At 47.2% G+C, this 15,758-nt stretch overlaps 1 protein-coding gene across 4 annotated transcripts in view; it reads left to right on the top strand.

Moving 5' to 3' along the window:
- Positions 1 to 15,758, top strand: part of LOC147701101 (chemerin-like receptor 1) — an 85,922-nt gene that overhangs the window by 30,948 nt on the left and 39,216 nt on the right. The window contains exon 3 of one of the 4 annotated variants that reach the window (XM_086929883.1): positions 13,627 to 13,737. The exons of the other annotated variants lie outside the window; for them this stretch is intronic. The gene's annotated coding sequence lies outside the window, so the exon portion shown is untranslated. The remainder of the gene's footprint in view (positions 1 to 13,626; positions 13,738 to 15,758) is intronic. 4 annotated transcript variants of the gene reach the window in all.

The following is a 15,758-nucleotide window of genomic DNA, read 5'->3' as shown; positions in this document are numbered from 1 at the left end:
GAAAGTAAATCATTTGTTAATCGTGCCAAATAATCGTTCATCATTATACAAGGCACATCATGTAACAATCGAGGCTTAGGAACTCCCCATATATTCATAGGCCTGTCAAACACCACTTCATAAGGTGTGAGGCCAGTTCGGGAATGGGGCACTGATCTGATAGATAATAATGCCAAAGGCAGGGCATCCGGCCATTTCAAAGACGCGGATGCCACGATCTTTGCTAGCTTTAATTTCAGAGTAGCGTTATACCGTTCAACAAGACCTGCTGACTGAGGATGGAACACAGCATGAAATTTCTGCTGAATTCCCAATCCCTTCATTACGTATTCCACAATTTTCCCAACAAAATGAGGACCATTATCGCTCCACAAAAATTCGCAAACGCCGTATCGAGGGAAGTACTCTTTCAGCAAAACCTTAGCTGTTGTCAGCGCCGTATTATCCTTCGTGGGGAAGGCCTCAATCCATTTACTGAAAGCACACACCACCACTAAGACATACTTAAGGTTATTACAATGCTCAAGCTGGATGTAATCCATTTGCAGTACTTCAAACGGTGCAGTAAGTGGAACAAACCCTCCTTTCGGAGTATGCGTCCCTTTTGCAGGATTGTGCTGTAAGCATATCAGACAGGTCTGCACTACTCTTTTGGCCGTATTGGCAATCTCAGGATGCTCCCAAACTCGCGTTAGTAATCGAGTAATTGCAAGAGCTCCAATATGTGCCAATCCATGTGTCATTTGGACCATCGCTTGCAAGTAAGCTGCAGGCAATTTCCATCGTTCCATATCTTTGCTTCTCCAACAACCCTCATCATCCAGCACTCCCTCTGCTGCCCAGGTTGCGAGTTCTGCTTCAGACGCTGATTTCTGAATGTCTAGTATCTCCTCTCTAGCATCATGCCATCGCTCAGCCTGTGATTTCACCACATACATTGGCGAAGTATTTCGTAACATAGCTGTTTCTCTTGCTATGCTATCTGCAAAAGCGTTACATTGTCCCACTTTGTCAGTGACCTTTTTATGTGCACTGCATTTGATTATCGCCACTTTCTTTGGACAAAGTAACGCATTCAAAAGATCACGCACTAGTTCTCCGTGCATGATATGTACTCCATGCGAAGTCAAAAACCCACGCTCTCTCCAGAGTAAGCCAAAGTCATGCACTACTCTGAAGGCGTACCAGCTGTCTGTGTAGATGTTCACACATAAGCCAGCACTCAATTCACAGGCTCTTGTCAAGGCTATTAGCTACGCTGCTTGGGCCGATGTCTGTGGTATTCGTGCTGCTTCTACCACTGTCTTAAGTGTCGTGATCGCATATGCTGCAGAAGTTGTGCCATCTGGCAGCCTTAAACACGATCCATCAACCCACAGTTCCCCATCCACATCTGGAAGTGGCGTATCCTGTAAGTCGGCACGACCCTTTGTTTGTTCTTCGGTCAGAAAAACACAATCATGGTGTTCTTCCTCTTGGCCCTCAGCAACCGGATACGGCAATAAAGTGGCAGGGTTCAGGGTAGCACATCTCTTTAGTGTGATGTGTGGCGCCAACAGTGTGAGCTCATATCCTGTTAAACGCGCACTCGTAAGGTACTGGGTCTTTGTTTGATTTAACAGTGCATCTACCGCATGGGGAACTAACACTAGTAATTTGTGTGATAAAACTATTCCCTCACTCTGCCGTATAGCCACTGCTGTTGCTGCAACTGCTCGAAAGTACCCAGGTAATCCTTGTGCCACAGGATCATGTATTGCCGAGTAGGGCCTCTGCTTATCCCCGTGTGTCTGCACTAACACTGACAATGCACACCCATCTTTCTCATGTACGTACAACGTGAAAATCTTCGTGTAATCCGGTGTACCTAACACTGGTGCAGAACAAAGGGCTTGTCTCAATTGTTCAAAAGCAGTCTGACATTCATCTGTCCATTCAAGAGGCATTGGTGTAGTTTTGGACAATAATGCTAACAAAGGTTTTATAATGTGCGAGAACCCCATTATCCACTGTCTACAAAAGGACGTTAAACCTATGAAGGCACACGCATCTCTCTGAGTACGGGGGACTGGTGTATCTAAAATTGCTTGAATTCGATCAGATGTTAATGCACGTCCCTCCTTAGACAAAAGATGACCGAGGTAGGTCACCTTTGGTCTACAATATTGTAGTTTTTTCCTAGACACTTTGTGATTATTCTGAGCAAGAAAAGAGAGCAAAGCAAGAGTACTCTCCTCACACTGTGCATACGTGTCCGCAGCTATTAAAATATCATCAACATACTGTATGAGAGCTACTCCGGACTGCAAATCAAAAGAATCAAGCTGTCTTTTTAAAGCCTGGCTATAGATGCTAGGACTTTCTGTATAGCCTTAAGGAACTCGCCAAAATCTATACGATTTATTATTTAACGTGACCACGACCCCTCGCCTCAAACCTACCACGGTCACTTGCTCCACCTCTCACTCCCCAATAACTATTCCGTGTCCTTCCACTTCCTCGACCACGCTGATTACGTTGTTCACGAATCACCAGACAATCTGAAGCCCAATGTCCAAACTCTTTACAGTATACACATTGATCCTCAGCAATGTCGGTACGACCATAACACGTACCATACCCTCCTCGCCTTCCTCTATCATTCCCTCTTGGCTGTGTGGCACGAACTTGAGCCAACATCACCTTCGTCTTTAACTCCTTCGCCTTCTTATCAGTACTTTCTTTAGCCTCTAATTCCTGTCGCTCGTAATACTGAGCCATAGTTAACAAGGACGCAGGGGTCGCCGTGGTCCAGGAACTTTCACTAGTTTTCAAACGTTTTGCAATCTCCGGCAGGAGATTAGCCACATACTTATCAACAAACAAATGCCTACCCGTATCATCCGTTAATAATTGCCCACTGTAATCATGAAACACTTCTTCGAAACGCGAAAAGAAGTCAGACACCGACTCATCCTGTTTCTGTTTGCAAGAGGCTAACATGGTCCAATCAATCTTTTTGGGAGGGACAAGCATTTTCAATTTATTCAAAATAGCTGTTGGAAGATCTAGAATTAATTGGCAAGGCTTACATGCAGGCTCCCTGTCTAAATCAGCTTGGACGATAACTTTCCAATCCGCTCCCAAAATCGCTTGGTCATCAAACTTACGGATCGCTCTCCACATATCAGGGGGCAATATGAATCCAAAGAAAAGATCGATATCAACTAGTGTCATAACACATGAAGAAATAGCCCCCTCCACTCCTTCATAGAAAGCTGCCGGATTTTTACGGGGATCGGGTAAAGCATTTTTCAATGCCATAACATCTGCTCTATTCCAAGGCGTATATACCCAATTATATACAAAATAACCCTTTGCATCCCCGGCCGAATTATCATCACTTGTACCTTGCCCTTTAGGGGGGACATACAAAGGTGCGGCTTCACGCATAGGCATAACATGAACTGTAGAATGCTTATCTGTTCCAAACATAGAACACTGTTTGGATTGCTCCGTCGACCCCGGCGCAGGCACGTCTGATGCTTTTCGTGCTTCCCGTAATCTGGACGCCTCATCCCGTAGCTGGACCAACTGTCCGAAAAATTCATCCGCATCTGTAATAACAAATAAACCTTTACTCATATTCTCACGTTGAACTGATTTATCCTTAGGCTCTAAATCAGTTGAATGTTTCCTAAATCGTTCTACAACTTCATCTCCAAAAGCACTTAAAAAATACAACTGTTCTCGCTCTGACCATTTACTCATTTCATCTTTAATCTCTGATATACTCATTTTGTTCAACTTAAGTTTACGAGAAAAACTGCGCAATTCCGCAGTTACACTAGCAGATAACCTCGTACTCTTACTCCCTCGACCATCGTCGTCCGAGTCCTCGTCTGGGGCCGTAGGTAAAACGTACGGAGGCGGGCACCGATCTAATAATGAAAAATCATCAACTTCATTAGTAAGGACAGGATAAAGCGGACGCCGAATAGGAAATTGACCACTCGTTTGCAAATTACGTTCCCGTGCCTCCCTCTCTTTCTTCTCCTGCAACTCCTTCTCCTCCAGCTGTAAAACCTTATCTCGAGCAGCCTTACGCTGCTCTTTTTCCGCCAAGGCTATTTCACGCTTCCTTCGTTCACGCACTGCTTTCTCCCACATTCGCACACAATCAAACATTTCTTGTCTAGACCTGCGCTGAAACAAACATTGCTCCACAAACTGAACCTTTCGTAAATCAAACGACCCATGTAGTGGCCATTGCAACTCGGGATCAGATCTGGTGTACTTATTCCATAATTTACTGTATAATATAGGGGGAAGGCCGAATTTCACATACATCTCCCGATTGGGAGTCCCCTCTGGGGGAGCCGGCTGAGATTCATTTAATCGATAAGTGGTACCATTTCCAAGACAGCACATTCCTCGAAGTGTGCTTAAAACAGGCATGTTCAAAAAAATATCACGGAAACGTGGTACCACAAAATGGCACTTAATATACTCCACACAAATGTGCCGTTCAAACACAAACAAATTTAGAGAAATATCTCTACATGCCTGCCTATGTGAAGTGCACTGCACATATAGTTCAAATCATAGGATCAAATGTTAGCTAACTCAAAACATATTCAAAGAACCACAGTAAGCGTCCGTAGACTACCTTACCAATCACAAGCTTACCAAATTCTCAGGTATCCAGATTCCAACTGCCAAGGTCTTTGATCAAATCAGCCTAACCGGCACTGTACGACAACTTGAACGAACAGGATCTCAGTCGAGGACCGGCGCCACCTGGAAGGTCAGATCAGAAGGAAAGGAAGAAAACACCGTGGGTGCCAAGACTCGGGTCACTCAGTGGCAGCGTACGCGTCCATGGCGAGCTTCCAATCCTTCGCCACGACCTCTCCTTCGGGCATCTGAGTCGCCGATGAGTCCCTTCGTGGTCGCCAATTTGTGGTATTGGGTTCTCCAGGCCTACATACTCCGCAGAATACCCTCTACACCATAAAAGATGTTGGCACGGAAACTAGAAAATGCAAAAGACAAGTTTATTAAGACCCCATGGGGTGGTGGTACATTCCTACAGCACCCTTCGGTAATGCAAGAAGTATCACACCGAACATCGGTGCAAACCCTTCTTTTATACAGTTTTACAGTAATAAAAATGTAGGCGGAATACAATTACAGAGTTTTAGGTACATATATGGTCATTTTTGGAGCACAGCCAACTCATGGGAGGAGCTATAACACCACTGGACAGTTTGGCGAAACATTCCTAGGTGATGACTGTTCAATCTAAACTGCGCATGTGTGTGCTTGACCAATACTAAAAATAGCCTGTTGAGGGCAAACTCGAGTGGTCAGTGATACGGAGGAAGGACAAAAGGGCATGCTGACCACGAGGCAACGCATTCAACTAAAATGGCCGCCGATACATACAAAATGGCTTCCGATAACCATAGTCAAGATAAGGGGAAAATACGTGTAGCAAAGCTTAACACTAACTCGATCACCGTCAAATTACGACAGCTTCTTATACAACTGATCCTTTATTCTTTATATATAAAACTCTGATCCTTTGTTGAGTGGTTCCCTTTAGACAGCATCATGGTCCCGCAGCGTTAGGATCTATTGTTTAGCCACTCTGTGCCTTTAATTGACAATGGTGCTCTCCAGTTTGCTCCGTGGCCGGCCTCCGGGTTGTAGGCCCGTATTTGTATGCATCCATTTACACAAAGAAAGGTTTTCAAAAATTAAAAAAAAAAAAAACAGAATTTCTTTTAATCGCTCCCCCGCAACCAAACAACCTTCATTAGCGAGTGGATGAAGCACTTAACAGCGTTCAATGGTAAACCTCTCATCATTGATTCCGCTAAATCACATGAAATAACCATGGACATAAAGCTAAATATGATGAAGCCCATCAGCACTGCAACTAAAGGAGCACATTTTCAGATGAACACCCTGAGAAAACTGAAACCCTTCATACCTGCAAATGACTTTAAACAGGCAGTTCAAACTCTAGTAATTCCCAGAGTGGACTATGGGAGTGTTTCTCTCTGCGGCCTGCCAGATCAACGACCACTCGATAAGAGCCTGAATCAATACAGACGCTAGACTCATCACAGGCTCCAAAAGAAACTTCCATATTTCCCTTGACCTTCGTGCCCTCAACTTGCTACCTTTTGAGGTCAGAATCCATTTGAAAATCGCCTGCGTGACACAAAAGGCATTGCATCACAAAACCCTGAGATACCTAGCGGAGAAACTAATACTATTGGGTAGTAAAAGATCTACTAGGAGTTCTAATAATCTTCTACTTAAACCACAGCTTTTCTCCAAGAAGAAAAAGTACAACTGTACCTTCTGAGGAATGGCTCCCATGATTTGGAACACATTTCCCCTAGAAACGAGCCTTAATCTGTCCGCAGCTTTCTCAAAAAAAGAAGTGAAATTGATTCTCTTGGCCAAATTCACCTGAACTTTTTTATACACTCTTGTAAATATGTGCTAGTCTCCAATATTTACTACTACTGTATTCACATAATTTATTGCACTTATGAAATGAATTCATACTTGTATAGCGCACTTATACCCTGAGGTGTCTTGGAGCTGTACGTATACCGCTGTGGAAACCTTCCTGGCTTTTCCCTGTGAAATGCCCACTCCTGGGCACATCCAAGGTGAAGCCAGGCATCCCAGCGCTGTTGGGGATGTTAAGCAAGCTACTGCCCCGAGTTGCAGAGTGGGACCCATGATTAGAATAGGCACTGAGGCGAGAATTTTCAGGTCCGAAGAAATTGAGCCCAAGACCCGCTGAGGCGGGAATTGAACACTGGTCCCGGGTAAGACCTCTACATCAGGGTCTGCCGCTCTAACCATTGAGCCACACTTTTCCACATATATATATATGTTGATATAGTTGCCCTGTAAAGCGCTCTGATACCCGCAAGGGTCTTGTTCGCGCTATACAAAACCTTCAAAATAAATTTAAAAAATGTGTGCTTTGTGTTTAATTCCTTGCGTGCACGGAAACTTTTTGTGCTATGCGGGAATTTTTATAAGTGGGCGGAGTTCGGACGGCCCCAGGCCATCGTGCGCACATGGCCACCATGATGCGTGACGGCCGGGGGCCATCATGAGCACGCAAGAGGTTAATATAACCAAAACCACCAACTTTGCTATCAGATGTGCCAAGAAAAGCAACTGGAAATGTATTTTTTTTTTAAGCTGCATGGGAGATAGGAGCATTTTGGATGTAATGTTGACTTAACAATAAAGTAGACAATCACCAAGGCTGTATTATTTTAAGTGCCTTTGCAGAGGGCTGATTCCTGAAGGTCAGTCATAGTTCAAAGATCATGATCACTGTATCACTCCTTCCAGCACCAAAGTCTTTCTAGTGGTTATGGCATAATTAGGAGTGTATGTGCAAAAATGTATTCTTCAACGTATTTACTCTATTAACATCAACTATGTTTAGGCGCAAGTGAATCCTGCACACAACAATAATGTGGGCAGGCCTCAGGGGCATATTCATGAGTTTGGTTGCATTGTGTTTGCACCACACTTCCTGGTGCAAGCACGACGCAACTCAAAAATGAGATTTATGAAGTCACGCAAGGCCACTTTGCGTGGCCCTTAAAGCCTCATAAATCAGGAGAAACACAACACAGCGCAAAACTCTGCATTGCGTTACTCTGCCCTTGGGGGTGGGTGTTGGCCTTCCGTGGGTGTTGCGTGGGTCTTCTCATGGTTTTTTATACATGCCTGATTTACCAGAACTGGTAAACCTGGAAATGCGCCCAAAAGATATAGGTATAACAATGAGAAATAGCTTTATTTTTCCTCATTACTTCCTCTTTTTATGTGTGCTGCATCCTACATTGGTAGATAAATATGCCTCTTAGGATGGTTTATGTGCAGGCAGGTGCCCCTTTCTGCACAAAAACAATCCTGCATGCAACACAGCCAACCTTGCACCATAGTGCACCGATTCCTTCATTGTGCTAAGCAGCCAAAACAGCACCAGCACAGGGACAAGAACAGGAATCTGGCATATTCTGGCACACTCCTGCCCTTTCACAGTCATGCAGCACAGCAACGTGCAGCATGACTTATTCGTAAATATGCCCCTTTGTCTGCACCAAATGGAAAGCACATACATCCCTCTGCTTCTGCCACTTAAACTCCTGCTGTGGGGAAAGCAGGAGCTTGAGGTTCGCAGCAGTTGGAGTTTAGCTCATTTGCATCTGATCTCCCGGGCCGGGTCTACAAGGGCTCAGCAACTGGACCAAATACAACCCTTTCAGCACTTCACTTGCAATGATAGTGATGGTGAACAGTCACATGCATCTCAGGGAGGATAATGTGTGGATTCAACAAGCCCAGCACTCAACAAACATCCAACTGCATAATAACTGGATTGTCGCAGTCCACTTAGGCACACTTCAGGCAAGCCCCGCGGGCTGTGACTTGCAGCAGCAGGTTTTCTCAAAGCATCTGCTTGTGCACACTTCATGTAGTGCTGCAGATCCTCCACTCCAATGAGGATGATGGCCCAAGAGAACAGTAAACATTCAATCAGGAGTCTCTGTGGACAGACCTTAACCTCTGGGATCAACCACTCTTGTCCACCCTGGTAGTTAACCCCTCCCGCAGGGTTGGCTAGCTCATTCCCTCTTCTCTCAGGCAGAGTACTTCCAGCCATGCCATGACAGGGACACAGCTCCTTCTTCAAATTCGATGTCGCCACACCTTTGGAAATCTGTCTGTCAGACAAACACCCTCTTCTTACTCAGAGAGAACCTGGTACTAAAACAATAAGGGCCATATATATCAAGCTAATTAGCATTCGCAAAAGCCGAAATTCTGCGAATTTCGGCCTTTGCGAATGCTAATTTGACAAATAGTATGTATCAAACATGTTTGATGCAAAATAAGGAATAGCAAAATTTGCAATTCCTTATTTTGCGATTGCACTTAAGGAATTGCAAATTTTGCGATTCCTTAAATGCAATGTATCAAACAAAAAATATTCAAAAATCAAGCATTTCCTGGTACCAAAGGGCTTGTTTCACTTTAACTGCATTAATGCTTGGGGGCCTGAGCACTGATTTTCTTGGGAGAAGAATCATTGGAAATGGGAGACTTTCCAATGGTATTTCTACCCAATAGATCCCTGTTTGGGGGTTGTCACTGGAGAGCAATCCCCAAGCAGGGATCCCCTCTCTAGACAACCGTGTACTGAAGGGAGCAGCCCCTTAGACAAGGGCTTGTGCTCCTACCACCCCTCCAAAAATGTATGTCTTTCTGACCCTCCTGGGAGGTGGATGAGGGTGATTTCATAAAAAATATATAAAGGCTGGGGATGGCCATTCCCCCACCCCAGAAAATTTGCAAATAGTCTTTTGGCCCCCCTGGAGGTTAGATAGCGGCAATAATCCCCAATCAGTCCCCCGAGGTGGGGGTGGGTGGGGGGGGCTTGAACGCCTTCTAGACATTAGTGAATAGTTATACAAAAATAGGGGTGTTGGGCAAGGCCATACTCCCACCCTTAAATGGGCCCAACAGTATTTCTGCCCCCAGGGGGATTGTTGAGGGTGATTACTACTAATCTGCCCCCCAGGTACAGAAACCCCACCAGACACCAGGGAAAAATTTATAAAAGTATCTATATAGGGATGGGGCTTTCCACCATGGCCATGCACCAACAAATGTGCAAACAGAATTTCAGCACTCCAGGGGTGGATGGGGGCAATATCCCCGATCTGCCACCGCCCCCTGGAAGCAGGAAGCCCATTGAAAGTTACAGAATATTATTTTTTTTAAAACATAGGGGTGGGTGCTGCCCGCTATGGGAATGGCCATGCTCCACCCAAAAAATGGCTCATCACTCTTTCTTACTCCCAGGGGGAGTTCGGTGTGATTACTCCAAATTTGCAGGAGGTAAAAAGCCCACTACACAACGGGACAAAATGTAGAAAAATATATAGGCGGGGATGTTCAATAGGGGCATGGGCATACCTCAATCTCCACCCCCAAAATGGACAGTCTATCTGCCCCCTTGGAGCAGATGAAAGGAATTACCAAAGCCCACTAGACACAAGAGATAAATACAATGTAGAAAAGTAAATCAGGGATAGGGGATAGGGCCTGCCCACCATTAGATGGGCATGGCCTCACCCTAAAAGGGGTAAGCAGCCTTTCTGACCCCCCTCTGTGGCATATTGGAAGTTTCCCCAATCTACACCCCTCAGCTCCCCAGGAAATACCACTAAACACCTGCTCTGAATGGTGACACCCGTGTGCAATGAAGCTGCACTAACCGTCTGGCGCGCGTTGAGGAAAAGACAGAGGCTGCACCTGAAGGAAGTCATTTCCACCGCATTTGCTCTGCTAACGCTCATGGAAAACAACTTTGGGCACCAAGAAGACCCAGTGGTCATGTTAAGAATGACCGCAATGTCACCTGGTGGCCAGTTTCCACTGCACGAGCCCCCCAGCGCCTGTAAAGCACACAGCACACAGAGGACTGTCTTGATTCTCTGTCTTCCTCTCCCTCACTCTCGCTCTGTCTCCCTCCCTCCCTCGCTCTCCCTCCCTCAGTCTGCCTCTGTCTCTCTCCCCCTCTACCTCCTCCATCTCCCTCTGTCACCCTCTTCATCTCACCTTGCCTGTGTGTGCCCTGGCTGAGACAGCTTCCGGGCACACACACACACAGCCGCACCCGAGCACTTCACAGGTCTTTAAAAGACCATTCACAGGCCCAGGCAGCTCCACTCTGACTATGGCGGGAATCTGCCACCCCCACAGAGCAGCAGAGTCTCTTGAGTCGCGCTGCCGCAGGGGTGTTTACTGACACACTTTAAAAAATATATATGTAGTAAAACAGGGGTACGATGTTTGGATGGTCCGCGGGCCGCCAGGGAATGCTTGCCGGGCCGCTGTTGGCCGCGGGCCGTACTATGAGTACCTGTGGTCTAGAATGACTTCATGTACATGCAAAGGCTTGCGGAAATACCCGCAAAAGCACAGGGTGGGCCTTCGCCTGCCCTGATCTGCCCCCGACCCCGACCCTGCACCTGCAATACATAGTTTGCATCTGAGCTGACTGCCCCCAGCGTCTTCCTGCACAGCATCAGCATCAGTGACAATGCATGCAGTTTCAGGGAAGATTGCCACGGCCTATGAACAGTGCTGCAGTGACACTTAGTGGCCATTTGTGTGTACAGCACCAGCACTGCAGAAAGAGGTAGACAGCACCGACACTAATGTGCCATTGCACAGAATTAGTGGGTGAGAACTGTGACATACACCCTCTGTTGTGTGCATGTTGGTTTGGAGGGGGGAGAGACGGTACCCTCCAGCAGAGAACCCCAAGAAGCTTAAAGCTGCCCCTTCCAAGAAAAGGCAGCGCCCAAGGAGAAGAAAAGCCGTAGAGCAGCCCAGACCACTGAACCATAACACTGCAGTGTGTTTGAGGAACTGCACATCCCGCAGTGTCAGCAAGGCTGTCCCAGCCCACAAAGGGACCAAGAAACTGTGCACAAAGGCTGGTAACCCTCGCAAGTGCAGCCAGAGAGTGGTTTCCCCAGAGATGGAGCAATGTGCACTGGCCAAGGAGCAGAAGGCATACATGGACAAGGATAGTCCCAGGTGAGAGAAGATCACTGCACACCCTCTAGTGCTGAACGGCCACCACCACAAGCAAGGAGAACGGGCAAGCAAAGCACCAGCAGAGGGCACCCATGAAGAAGGACTGAGGGTTTGAAGTCAGAGGTGTGCAGAGGGCTGCACCTGCAGGAGCTCATGAGAGAGAGGGACCTCTCTGAAAAGGAAGATGCAGTGCTGAGCAGAAGAGGTCGCGCCATCCAGCCACCTCAGCACTGAATGGCCACCATTGGCCCATTATTGAGAGTGTCACATAAAGTGACTGACCCAGCCAGTATGCCCGATGCGGTTCAGGATGAAGTGCTGTGATGGCACAGCCTAGAGGTGTAGGCACTATGCCCTCAAGCGAGAAAGAGGAGCAGAAAGAATGTGACCCTCGATCCAAGCAGTGGCGCACCAAGAAGATCCATGAGGGAAGGACCCTACCTGTGAAAGGCCCATGAAAATAGGAGAGTCAACTTCAAGCGACAGGACAGACCTGTGAAAGGTCCACAGCAAAGAAAAGACACAGTCCTAAGAATCGGACACGACCAGCAAGATTTGGGGTCAACATGCAACACTTTGCATGATGCCACATTGAGAAGGAGTTGAAGAGGAGAAGAAAGTGGCATGATTCCACAGCATGAACAACAACCACCACAGGTGTGCAAGAAAAAAGGCAGAAGAGCGATAAGACTGAAGACTTGAGCCAATACAGGAATGGACATCCATCAACACAAGCCACCCACGAGGGTGCAGAGACATCACAGGAGACAGCTCCATAGGAGGACCAATTGTAACACCAGCAAGCACAAACCACATCCAGGCACCATGCTTCACAGTGTATCTGTCCAGCTACCTGTCACCTCCTGCTTGACATTGTTGACATCCCTGCTAGTAACTGCACATGCCGAAGAAGAACTGAAAGTGGCTACGAATTCCGTCCAGTCAACCTTACTCCAAGGAGACATCACAATCTGTAGCCCAAGTTGTTAGATGGAAGATGTCTTAATCACCAGAGTGGAGCCATATGCCAGCAAAACAACAGAGTTTAACACCGAATCCCTGGTGCAATGGAAGGCTGGCCATCGAGAAACTCTCTGTGATACCCCATGAACCTGAGACCCGCAGAAGAGAGAATACTCGACCATTGGACCATCCACCCTTGAGGTTGCATGAGGCTTGGCCCACATTGAACCATGTAAATAGTCTCCAACACCATGAGATGATGCCAGTCCAAATAACATCACAGAGGTAGACTTAAGAGTCATGGATATGTGGTCAAGAGATCCAGCAATACCCAGCAGATGGCCTGAAAAGACTCAGTGGTGCTGTCTTTTGTTTGTTTGTTCTTTCCCACAGGTTGGACTTGTTGATCTTTTTTTCAATAGAGTCTGAGAAAGATGAAGTGTCCTGCTGGCCACGTTCTAGTGTTACAGGAATGCGCTTTACATACACCCTACACCCACCCATCACAGGCGTCACTTTCAGGTGACTCTACTAATAAAAGGGTCTAGTCGCACATGCCCTGGGCAAGTTACTAGTAACCATCCTACTATGTCTGTGTCCTTTATTTCCAAGTATATAGGCCTAGAGCACACTACTTTATACTTGTGTTGCTCGCTTGCTATAAACTGCAATTTCCCACCTATGTTTCTCCGTGTTTTTGTTGAATTAGGAATGTATAAATAGGCAAGACTGAAAACCGAAGATGATGAATACACTTATGTGGTTTAAAACAAAGTACTTTGGTCATGGTTTAGGACTGGTTTAGTTTGAAGGTGGCTGGCCAAATTGCCACTTTTACTTTGGAGATCCACTGCAGTGTTACTCACATGTCAACACCCTCCTTTACTGGGTGGGATTTGATTGGGACCAATCATGGGTGGCTCGCACCGTTTAAATGCCAACATGTAATACACAGAGTATGTTTTTGTAGCAAACAGTGAAGTCAGGTGAATTCCTGCACTCTTATTGTCTTCTTAGATCCATAGAAAAAGACACACTGGCTGCAGAGGAATGAGCCTTACCCTCTATATGGAGAATCTGAGCAATGTTTAGAGGATGAAAAAAATATAAACCTGCTGTGGTTTGAAGGTAATGCACTACACGTTCTGGAATCTGCTAGTGGGTGTGTGCAAGTGACTCTGTGTGTCTGTGCAAGGCAGCGGCATAACGCAAATGATGCCCCCCCCTGCAGAATATGAAGAGGGGTCCCTGAATATCCCATATCTTACATATATTAATTGGCCCTGAGCTGCTTGGACCCTCCTGTGTTACGTCCCTGGTGCAAGTCTGTGTGCAAGAAAATGTCTGCACTTTTGTCTGCACATAGCTCTTATGCTTAAAAATAGACATCATTTTTTATTAGTATATTGAAGGTATGTAGAGGGTAATAATGGAACTTTTGAAAGCCTTTCATATTATCCACAGAGGGCTTCACCTTCAAAGATAGAAAGTCCTAGGCAGAACCTGCATCCCCATCTAAACCACATGCTATGAGAAGGTGGGTATTCTATCTATCAAGAGAGTTGGACAGGAAGGACCACCTCCAAAGATGGAAGCCCCCAATAAAAGAAGGGAAGGTGTCTGGTCAGGAGGCCAATCCTGCCCAGGCACTGCACACAAAGGAAGAGACATCAGAGAGTCACAAGCCCATTGGAATTTGAGATCATCCAAAACAATAGGAAGCAGTACTCCACCTTAAATTGAGAAGTTGATGTAATTGCTCACTTTGGGTGAAAAGGGCATTTTGCCTAATCTTTACACCCAGTCCAGGCCGTAGCCACAGAGGGTGGGGGGGGGGGGCGGGGGCAGGGGACCAGTGGGGTCCAGCCAGTCCATAATTTTGAGTCCACCCTCCCCCACCAATCATAGGCGTCAGTATTGTTATTTTTCTCATCCACACAAACACTGTGTTCAGTTGCAGTTTCCTGTATGCGCAGATAGTGGCTGTGACGTGCATAAAGTATATAAGAAGATTCAAGGTCCTTGCTGCCTGTTATGAAATGGAAACTGAAATAGGTTGTGAAAAGACAGTCAACCTCGAATGATGCAGGTTGGGGGATGAGGGGGGGTGTAATGTGGAAGGCTTGAGCTGGGAAAGGAGATCCGGAACGTTCACATGCTCCCTCGAGGATCAGTGCTTATTAACTGAGTCCTTGGCCACTCTTCTGATGGCACTTTTCATGGAGCGACCCTTGACCCTGCTTGCAGGCAGGTCGCTTCACACGCCGCGCAACTCCACCTCTCTGCGCCCGTGCCTCTCAGCCAGCTGCCGCTGCCGGTTCGTGCCTGCTATTGTCCTGGTATCCCCTTTGGAACGTGGGTAATTGCGAGTGTACTGTCTGTACTGTAGTTTTGATTCTGTTCTCTTTTCCTGTTTCCACTTTTGTACTTGTTGTTAGCTGCTCCCCATTTCCTTCTGTACCCTTTAGCCTCCTGTTTTTATGCCGCTGCGTCCCTGAGGCCCCACCCCACCCCCTCGCCTCGCCTCACACCCTCAGTCCCGCCTCTGCGTCCCCTGTGGCCCCGCCCACCCGATCGCCCATTTGCCGAGCCCCCTCCCAGCTGATCCACCCTCCTTCACCCCCTACTTTCGGCGCCCGCTGCGCGGCAGTGACAGCGACCCTTGACCCTGCTTGCAGGCAGGTCGCTTGACACGCCGCGCAGCTCCACCTCTCTGCGCCCGTGCCTCTCAGTCAGCCGCTGCTGCCTTTTCGTGCCTGCTATTGTCCTGGTATCCCCTGTGGAGCATGGGTAATTGCGAGTGTACTGTCTGTGCTGTAGTTTTGATTCTGGTCTCTTTTGCTCCTGTTTCCACTTTTGTACTTGTTGTTAGCTGCTCCCCATTTCCTTCTGTACCCTTTAGCCTCCTGTCTTTTTGCCGCTGCGTCCCTGAGGCCCTTCCCCCTCGCCTCGCCTCACACCCTCATTCCCGCCTCTGCCACCCCGCCCACCCGATCGCCCATTTGCCGAGCCCCCTCCGAGCTGATCCACCCTCCTTCACCCCCTACTTTTGGCGGCTGCTGCGCTGCAGTGACAGCGACCCTTGACCCTGCTTGCAGGCAGGGCGCTTCACACGCCACGCAGCTCCACCTCTCTGCGCCTGTGCCTCT

Source organism: Lissotriton vulgaris, chromosome 7 (genome assembly GCF_964263255.1).
Source record: "Lissotriton vulgaris chromosome 7, aLisVul1.2, whole genome shotgun sequence".
Lineage (NCBI taxonomy): Eukaryota > Metazoa > Chordata > Amphibia > Caudata > Salamandridae > Lissotriton > Lissotriton vulgaris.
The sequence above is the reverse complement of the archived record's forward strand: the minus strand, read 5'-3'. Positions and strand labels throughout refer to the sequence as shown.